Raw genomic sequence first — 10,074 nt, forward strand, 5'->3', positions numbered from 1 at the left:
CCCCCCCCCCCTCTTTTGTGCTCTCTCTCCTCTTCTTCTCTATTTTCTTCAGTAATCTGTTCTCTCTTTCTTTTGCCGTTCTGTTTTGTTTTCTGCAACCAGCGATAACACCAGATTTAGAAGAAGGTCTCACTGAATCATCAGCCGTAGTCAATTGGCTTTGAGGTCATAGTCATAGGTTCCTTTCCCTTGGGCGAACTAACTCCCCAAGTGCCAGTTCCAAAGCATCCCTCCAACCTAAGATCGAAGCCAAGTTTCAGGCCTGAACTTTCCGCTAGCCCTTGTTTTAGAAATTATTTACTTGATTTCGTGGGGTGGATTTAGGCGTCTGTTGGGTTGGATTAACAGGTTAGTGGGTTAGGAATCCTCCCCTAAATTTTCAGTTTGAATCGATCTTGTGTGAGAGAACACTATTGATTTGTTTGGAACTGATCCACCGCCTCTGTTTTCTTGGCTGGAGGTTGAAGGCAACTACTATCGTGGGTTGTCAAGAAACCCTTAATCTCTGCTTTCCAATACTCTTTTCTTTTGCCCTTAGTCCCCACTATTCCTTACTTTTTATTTTTTTATCCTTTCTACACAATTTTTTATTGCTCCTATTCTCTTGTTAACTTTTTTTTTTTTGGGTGAATAAATAATTCATTACCAAGAAGAAAGGAAAAAACATACAGTCCTTAGAAAAGGGGGAAAGGAAAAAAAGAGGCCCAAGCTCAAGGAGGGGCATTCCTGATGATGGAGCTAGGCAGCTCCCAAGAATTTACAATATGAAAATTCCTAGTGGATGGATTACAAGAGGAGGAGATCCGTGAGATCATTGCTTTGACATCGAAGGAGATGGAACACCAAATCTTATCCAGAGAGCGAGAGTTGGAGGTCCATTTCTTTTAATTTCTTTCCATTCAGATCTGATTGATTGTTGCAGAAAAGGCAAGTTTTCCCACCTGGTCACATATAGACTTGCTCCAGAAGGTCATGTCCATCCAGATCCATTCTCTATGAAGAGGGAGGATTCTTCTAGTAACAAGCCAACATTTGGCAATAATCATTTTCCAGATGGAGTTGGAGACCGTGCAAGCGAAGAAGAGGTGGCCCATAGATTTTGGCTCGCTCTCACAAAGGATGCACATAGGATCAGCTGGGATGCCTCTTTGGATGAGGAAACAATGCGTAGGCAAGAAGTTAGTGAGTACTCTCCAGGCCGTGAAGCTATGCCAGGGGATGTGGTGAGGAAACCAAAGGAGTCTGTGCCAAAGAGTGGTTAGACCATGGGTCCTAACAAAATCCCAAGCAGCCTTAGTGGAGAAGATCTTGGAAGAAGAGGGCATCCAAAGAGTAGAGTCGTGTCTTTCCCTCTGGGAGTCCGAGATGACTGGCAAGGAGTTCCAAATATCAGCACGCTGGCTCGAGGGGAGGGTTGGGGTAGACCATGTTCCAGAAGATATAATATCAACTACAAGGGCGAGCTTGGGCAATCCTGAGTTAGAGATATTTCTGGCACTAACAGCATGGGAGAGAACTCCTTTGGGGTGTCAAGGATCAAGCCAAAGGATGGTAGACAGCCCATCACCGACTTGAGAAGAGATAGCTGCCGAGAGCTGGTGGCGGGTGGCCATAATCTTACGCCAAACCCATAAAGCATCAACATGGGGTTTCACTGTCCAAAAGGAGACAAACCTAAGCAGGTTCGAGCACACCCACTTGACCCATATACTATCCTTTTTGGAGATAATCTTCCAGGCCAGCTTGATGATTCCGACAGAGTTCACATCTTTAATCCTTCTTAGGCCCAAGCCCCTTCATCTTTGGGAAGGAAAACAACAACCCAACTAGTAGGGTGAAGGAATCTCGAACACTCACTTCCTTTCCATAAGAAAGAAGTGAAAATGGACTCAAGCTTGGAGATGATGGATTCCGGCAAACCGAATGTACCTGGCCAATAGATGTAGGAAGCTTGAAGGACAGATCTGATGATCTCTAATCCGCCTGCAAAGGATAGGAGCTTTCCTTTCCAAAGCTGAAGGTGCTTACTAATGAGGTAAAGCCTAGGGGTCCAATGGTGGGCAGAGAGCCTGGCCGGGATGAGAGGAAGCCCAAGATACTTCACTGGAAGATGGCCCAAGCAGAAACCATTTTGGCCGAGGATGGAGGCTTTTGTAGAGTCAGATATCCCAACTAGGAAAACAAGAGACTTAGCCGGATTGATACGGAGCCCAGGCATAGCAGCAAATTGGTTCAAGCAAAGCATGATGTTCTGCATAAAGGAAGTGTCAGCTCTGGAAAAGATCACCAAATCATCTGCAAATGCTAGGTGAGTAAGTTTGATAGCTTTATATTTGGGAATGGAAAAATGTGATTTTGATCAGTGGCCAGTCCAAGGATTAAAGTATCGGTATCGGTCTCTGTATCGATTGACCAAAATTAAGATACGTATCGGAGGGTATCGTATCGTATCGGAGATACGCTAAGATACGCTAAAAATACGCACATAAATGGATATGAAACACCTTTTTAAACACTTTTGCATACAAAATTTGTTAAAAAAATCTATTGATAACATGTATTATGCATAAACACTAAATTGAGGTTATCGCACTAGGAATTCAAGGTTTGTACTTGTCCCCTAAATGTAAAATCCTTGTTCCCAACCTTGATTTCCACTTTAGTTAGAGAGAAATATAGCTGGTAGCAACTTTGGAACAAAAACCCCTCAAAAAATTGTGTTTTCTGAAAAAATACCCGTCTTGGCCATTATATGACCGTAGCGCACTGTATCGATACATACCGATACTCACCGATACGTATCGATACTCACCGATACGTACTGATTGATACATACCGATACTCACCAATATGTACTGATACTCATCGATACGTACTGATCGATACATACAAATACTCATCGATACGTACCGATACATACCGAAACGTATATTTCACCTCGATTTTATATTTTCCATAGAGTATCAGTACGTTTCGATAGTGTATTGGTGCATATCGGTATGTATCCTAGGATATATATCGATACGAAAGGATTTTAAAAATTTCATGTATCGTATCGGTGTGTATCGTATCGGTAGGCTAAATTTAAGATACGTATCGGAAGGTATCGTATCGGTATCGGAGATACTTTAAACCATGCTTGCATGTCAATGTGGGGCTGAAATGGTTGAATATTTTTGGATTATTTACAGCGCCACCCGCTAAAGAATGCCAGTATTATAGGAACACCCCCTCTCTTTCACCAAATTAGACTCAGACCCCCTACCGTCAGTCATTGTTACAGAATATACCAAAAATACTGACATCAGCAGTCCATTTCTTTCTAAATACCATTTTGCCCTATTAAATATGAAGTACCTAAAATACCTTTATAATAAGTTACTATTTATTTCATCCAAATCGATTTGCTTCCCATTCCAATTCCAAGACCTAATTTACCTATCCACCGACGGTCGTTCAACGCAGCGGCGGTGGCATCGACGACGCAGGACCTCACGACGAACACCTATCCTCCGGAAACCACTCCTCTCCTGCGACTTGCAAGCCATCCACCACCTCCATCAGCACTACCTAAAAACCAAGATGGACTTTTTCTTGTTCCACTCCTTGCCGGGATTTGGAGAGTCTTGGTGGTTGTTGGAGCGTACGTCCCCATTATAGTTGCAGAGCTGGTAACAAATTGAGGAAAGAGAAGGATCAGAGTTGGAGCCTTCAGGTTTGGAGGAGGTCGAAGGTCGTTTAAAATTGGTATAATACCCTAAAATAAAACAATTCATGTCCACTTCCTTGTGAGGGGCAAGGCCGTTTATCGTTTCTGTTGCTGGAGTGAAGTCACAAAAGCTTTCTCCCATTTAATAAGTGCATTAGCCCATTATTTATGACCTAATTGTTGTTTGATTCCTACAAGTAAGTTGGATAATTGCTTTTCTTCATATTTCCTACCGATTCTTCTCTCTTTCTATACTATGCCATTTCTGTTTAATCCTTCTCAGCGTGGAGTGCATCTTACCCCCTTTCGTTGAAGGAAACTTCATTAACCCCTTTTCAATGAAAAGAAATTTCACAGTATCAGATTCTCACACACCTAACCCCAAATCAAACAAAGAATTTTAAGAAGCACCAGAGGATATGCACGGTAGGTTCGTGATATTATCCACTCCATAACCACCAAGAAAATGGAGGGAAAGCCAAAGCCATTCTCAAAAAGAGGGTTGTGTAAGAGATGGAGCTTATCGTGAGGGAGCTGTAGATGGTGGGGATAGGTGGAACTGGTGGGGTGAAGGAGTTGCCAACAGTGGCTCTCTGTCTGCGTCTCTCTCTCCCTCCCCCCGAGTTTCTCTGCGCTTGTGTCTTGGTGAAGGTGAGAAGGGTAAAATGAGTTTCAGTGAAAAGGGTATAACAGTCATTTTAACTCTTGACTTAACAGTGACTGACGGTAGGGGGTCTGAGTCTAATTTGATGAAACAAAATGGGTGTTCTTATAATTATGGCATTCTCCAGGGGGTGGCACTGTAAATTACCCAATATTTTAAGGAAAGAGGAGATAAAGGATTCATTCTTATCTTGAACAAAGGATAGTTTTCCTGTGTGTTGCTGATTAAGAATATAAGATCGTTTCTTAGTTATCTAGGCTTAAACACATCCAATGCCCCTTTCATTTGGAACATGTTGCCTCGCTGTTATCGTATACCCACTCATGAATGAAAATGTGCATGTGTGCATGTTTATTTTTTCTGCTGCACTCCATTCTGATGTAACTCCATGAGATTGATAGTGTTTGATCGTGTGTGTGAATTTGCAAGTATTCACGTGCACATTAAGTGTGTGCATGTTGTTCTATTGCAAATGAATCTGACAACTCAGCAAAGATTGATGGTGTTATAGTTCGCTTATTTGCCATGTGAATAGTCATGGATTGTCTAATAATACTTATCCATGGATATAGTGGTTTCTTGTCCATTCAGGTCTTGCTCTTTGTTTCTGTGATTAAAATATGCAGCTTTATTTCTCCTTTGACTTTATTTATCTTGTCTACAGATACTGAAGGTGGAAATTTTCGTAATGATGTGTCTGAATCATTTGAGAATAGGTAGATGAGATTTTCATCTTCTTTACCTTGTTTTGTAACTCTCAGAACTTAATTAGTTTTATTACTTTGATTAAATTAAATCTAACATTACTTTACTAAAAACAGGAAGGCGATGTTAGCAGCTGTTCCAAGCTACGAGGAGCCATACATCAAAGTTCCCAGGGTTTTGAACAAGGAGTGATGTTGTTTGGGTAACTAATTCTCTGTATTTGTCCCTTCTCAAGTATGTTTCCCCCAATCAAAATATTTTCTATCTGAATTTTTCTCCGTCTCAATAAGATAATCTTCCCCTTGATAATCATTAATAGATATATCTTGTTTGATACGCTGCTTGGATGCCACAACGTGGAACCCTACATTAAACATTTTAGATCTGATGATATAATTGGAATGTGTTGGGTGCAAGTTAACCCACTATTCTGATTATGCATCTCCACATGTTTGATGACCTTTTCTACTTGAAAGGCGGTGGTATGGATTTTGATAGAATGTTAATTATCTTCACGGTACTGTTATGGGGGATGCAAGTTGTTAGACGGCTAAAATGTAGGAACATGGCTGGGTAGTGCCTGGTAGTAATTCAGAGTAACAGCTGGTGTCATTAGACCAGTGGCCTTGATAGAGCAGTACTTTAGGTTTTACTGCTTTATTCTGTTAAGGTTACAACTGTTGTAATTTTTATTTTGGTTAAAAGTCGCAAATGTTCCTAATCAATGGTAAGAGGCTCATCTTGGCAGCTCCCTGGCTACCAAAGTACCAAATAAAATCATCTTGTGTGGCGGGTCTGTGTGTATGGACTAGTGAGATCTATAGTTGGGTAGTAGAGGAACTTTATCATTGTCATTCATCGGACTTTTTGAGTCTTTCACATCTTCAAGAGAAAGCGTAGGTTGCGGTTATCATCTCTGAATATTTGCACACATTTAACTGGTCAGTTTGTCCTTTGATCCAATTAATGGGCCAAAACCAAACCAAACCATTCAGCAATGTTAAGGCTTAATGATCTGATTCATCATGCCCAGTTCATGGGGTAGTTTATTGATGAGGTCTGCAGTTACCCTCACATTTCAGTTGTCAAGATATTTGAAGCATATATTTATGCTTTCATTTGATAAATTGAATCTTATTTCTTGGTCAGTTTGTCCTAGGTCTGATCGATGCAGGAAAATCATGGAGGTGGGGGTGGGGGTTTTAATGGAAATAAACTTTTGATTATGTGTTGCGCCTTTGGTCCAATGTGTTTTCATTTATTGGACTACTTTTTTTTTTTTTGATAAAAAATTATTGGACTACTTTAATAAGCCTATAATATGGGTAGACAACCTAAGAGAGGATAAATTGGGTATAAAATAAAAGGAAAAAGAACCCATGTCTGGGAGCAGAGTACCTGTGTCCAAACACAGGGTGAGGTGAATCCCCCCCCCCCAACCCATGAAAGGCAAAAATCCCACTATTATTAATGCTTATTTGTGTTTTTCCATTGTCCCTGCGCCATGCTATTGGACAACAAATCTTCCCGAAAAATAAATTCGTTTTAACTTTTCCCAAGGATGAAAACTACTGGGGTGATGATTCACAGAAGAGATGGATAAAAACAAAGACGTGGATTTAGTGGTTCAGCCCATTCGATGCCTACATCAATTACGAAAGATGCTTCTTTTTACTTTGTCTTTTCACCCTTCAATGGCACAGAAGCATGTGAAATTATTGTCCCATTCCTTGTGAAATAAGAAATTTTATTTATGTTAATGCCTCAATACGTGTTTTCATTGGTCCCTGCACTAGGGCAGGCCTCATAATCAGGTTGCAATCCCTTAGCTTATTTATGGTAAAAAATTTAATAAGAAAGAAAAAGAAGAGAAGTTTTCCTATATCTTTGTGGTTAGTGGAGCCACCACATAGGATTTGTCTTTTTTTGTTGGATTGAAGAAGGAACAAATCTAAATATGGTGTGGGAAAACCCAAATTGATATGAATGGAAGATGCTTCTGGAGCTTTTTTTTCTCAATCCATTGGTCATATATTCATATTATACAAATAAGATTTAAAATTTAACATGTGACTTATTGAGAATGAACTTTCCCATCTATTAACTATTGATTTTAGCTTCCCAGTTCCCACAAGGGTCAAAAGGGATGAACCATATAAAGAACATTTTCTGCATAAGCTGTGTATGAAAGATTTTTCCTATGATGATTGGTGTAACTGTTTCAACCCTCATGCTTCATGCTTTTGATTAAAATAAAATTTCTTGAAATTGATAGGATTTTGATTAAAATAAAATTGCTTGAAATCGATAGGACTTATGATGATTCATGAAGCTGTTTCAACTCTCATGCTTCATGCTTAAACATTAAAATAAAAATTTAATTAGAGCAAATGACAAGAACTCGGGAGCTCCGGCGACCATCACCGGAATCTTAATCAAACTAGCTCAATATTCTGATAAAAGATTCCAATATTCAGCCAATATATTGTTCAGAGCAATGACAAAAAGGAGGAGGCAGGGGGACTGGAAGATGGTATAGCTCACAATTGAGCACCCGCATTGGCAACATAGCAAGCATCTCTGCTCAGCTCTGCTTCACCCGCTGTGTTTTTCTTTTTCTTCAAGGGAAACTGTTTCAGTTCTTTAATGGCAGATTCTCTTCAAGATCCTTTTTTTTCAGTGCTTTCTTTCAGTTCTCACATTCTCTGTTTAGAATGGCACAACTTTGGCAATGAGAAAGCACGCCACAGAGATCCATGTAAGTTCCATTACTCTGGCACTGAGCGATGCCTACGACTTTTCTTCACCCACACTACTAAGCAGCCCTGGAAGGATGACACCAGTTGTCTACATCGGGTTTGCTTCTTCGCCCACACTACTGAGCAGCTCCAACCCCAGGACTCCATATTGGAAATAGCAATTCTTTTTTTGTACTGGGTCCATCACAGGGTGGGTGATTCATGATCACACTAGCCATTTCAGAGAAAAATAATTGGTTTATGGGTATTGAGAGAGAGAGAGAGGAAGAGAAGTGGTATTGAAATATCTGTTCTTATCATTCACCCCTCCCTGCAAACCAAACAAGGTTTATTTGTTCTCTGGGAAGAATTGCTTCCACGGGTTTATGCTTGTGTGAGACATAGAGCCATGATTGTAGTGGAGAACACTTTCTTGGAGTAAAATTTACCGAGGCCACCCAAGCCAATGATTTGAGAGTCTGAGATGAAGGTGTGATGTTGCAGCTCTCCTTCGATGATTAGCCGTTGCTTCATGGTCACTAGGATCTGGACCTTCAAAAGGAAGGTGATGAGGTTGTTTGCCATTCCTTTCTTCTTCGCTGTGCCACTATGGTCTAAGAGTCATGGAGGCTTTTCCTTGCACTCCTCTTCCCATTGCAAAGGTAAACCACAGCAAAGGCTGATTTATATAAGATGATATGCTCCAACTACCGAGCAGCTTCTATTGAAAATTGATGTAAGCTCTCGTTTTATTTTTCTTTTGTGTTACTCCATCAAGTCTTTGACGCAAGCTGTTCTGATTTGTTTATTGGGTAGAAGATCACCGCCTGGCTGTGTGGCCCCCACATCAACATAGGGGTCAATGAAAGCCTAACAAGAGCATCAACTGCAGTTTGCACATAGCTTGGAAAGGATTTTTTTTTGTTTTTTCTCTTGTCCTTATTAATAGGGTTTTTCTTATTAGCACCCCTTAAGATGTCAATTATTTTGTAACCATACTTTTTTATCGTTTATAAATAACAAAATTTATTCTCATTGAGGTGAATCATATGTACTTAAAAAGTGTGTAAGACTACGATAATTTTTTATATTGATAACTCATTTTCAAGTTATTTTTGAAAACCTTTTATACCATAAATAATTTTAAGAATATGACAAAAGGACAATTTAAAAAGCATTTCATCTTAAATACACCATAAAGGTTTCATTGTGTCACTCCCTTTACAAAGGATACTAACAAAGCTTTCCATTGTGGGTTTCTTTTTTATTTTTTATTTTTTCATTAAAAGAAAATATAAAATTAAACAAGAGAAGTTACAGCACCTAAGGCTAAGTTATCCTCCCTATTTCTACTAGTAATATTACAAATCATCCCCCATATGGTTTCCACGGCAAAGTTGTTTTCGTTTTTATACACACTTGATAGACAAGTTGTTTTCGTTTTTATACACACTTGATAGACCTAGATAATTCCTTGTATTTTACAGAAAGTAACAAAATGTAAAAGTGGCCAAGCTCTCTCAATCGGATGTGGAATAAGACGAAGTTAATTCTTGCGTGGGGAACTACCCCATTGAATTTTTAGAATACTATCTAAATCACATGAGCTGTGCTGTGATTTGTTAAAATGAATAAAAAATAGAATTCACATAAAGGATTGTGCCAATGTATACTTGAGTACTAAACCCTCAAGAAAGATATGGATTCTACCAAAAAAGATATGGAGTACTGTTAGTAAACCCATGTCTTACTAACATACATAATAAATTTTGTAGAAAACAGAGTAGACATGTATTTAATACCATCACATTATGTAATGTTTATAATATATGTAAATGGAATTCAACTCAATCTGTAGAGAATAAAACCTCATCAAAGTAATATAATCTAATCAGATGTTGGTTTAATTCTAGATTAAAAAAACCTAGTCATTGACAGCCCATCCAAGAAACTGAATAGTTGCTAACAATGCTTTGAATTGTTCAACTAGAATTTTGAGGAAAACTTATCTAAGCACATAATGACAAGGCCTCCAGTTGGATTCTAATATAAAAGCTGTTGGGCTCAATAGAAAGAATCCCCCTTGATTATTTCTTATACTTCATACCAAGAGCTGAAGAATGTATACCTCACATTACATATCTAATGCCAACATACAATTCAGGGTAGATTTAAAAATTTTGCTAAATTCAATTAAATAACCATCCAACTACAGGAAGAATACTGAATCTTTTCATTTCTTGGGTTTTTTTTTTTTT

The 10,074-nt window shown here is 39.0% G+C and overlaps 1 long non-coding RNA gene across 1 annotated transcript; it reads left to right on the forward strand.

Annotated features, from left to right (window-relative positions):
• The first annotated feature begins 3,126 nt into the window (after nt 1-3,126).
• Nucleotides 3,127-5,414, forward strand: LOC122094327. The gene is made up of 2 exons (XR_006144722.1): nt 3,127-5,089; nt 5,195-5,414. It is a non-coding gene; the product is annotated as an uncharacterized LOC122094327 (long non-coding RNA).
• Nucleotides 5,415-10,074: the final 4,660 nt, after the last annotated feature.

Source organism: Macadamia integrifolia, chromosome 11 (assembly GCF_013358625.1).
Source record: "Macadamia integrifolia cultivar HAES 741 chromosome 11, SCU_Mint_v3, whole genome shotgun sequence".
Lineage (NCBI taxonomy): Eukaryota > Viridiplantae > Streptophyta > Magnoliopsida > Proteales > Proteaceae > Macadamia > Macadamia integrifolia.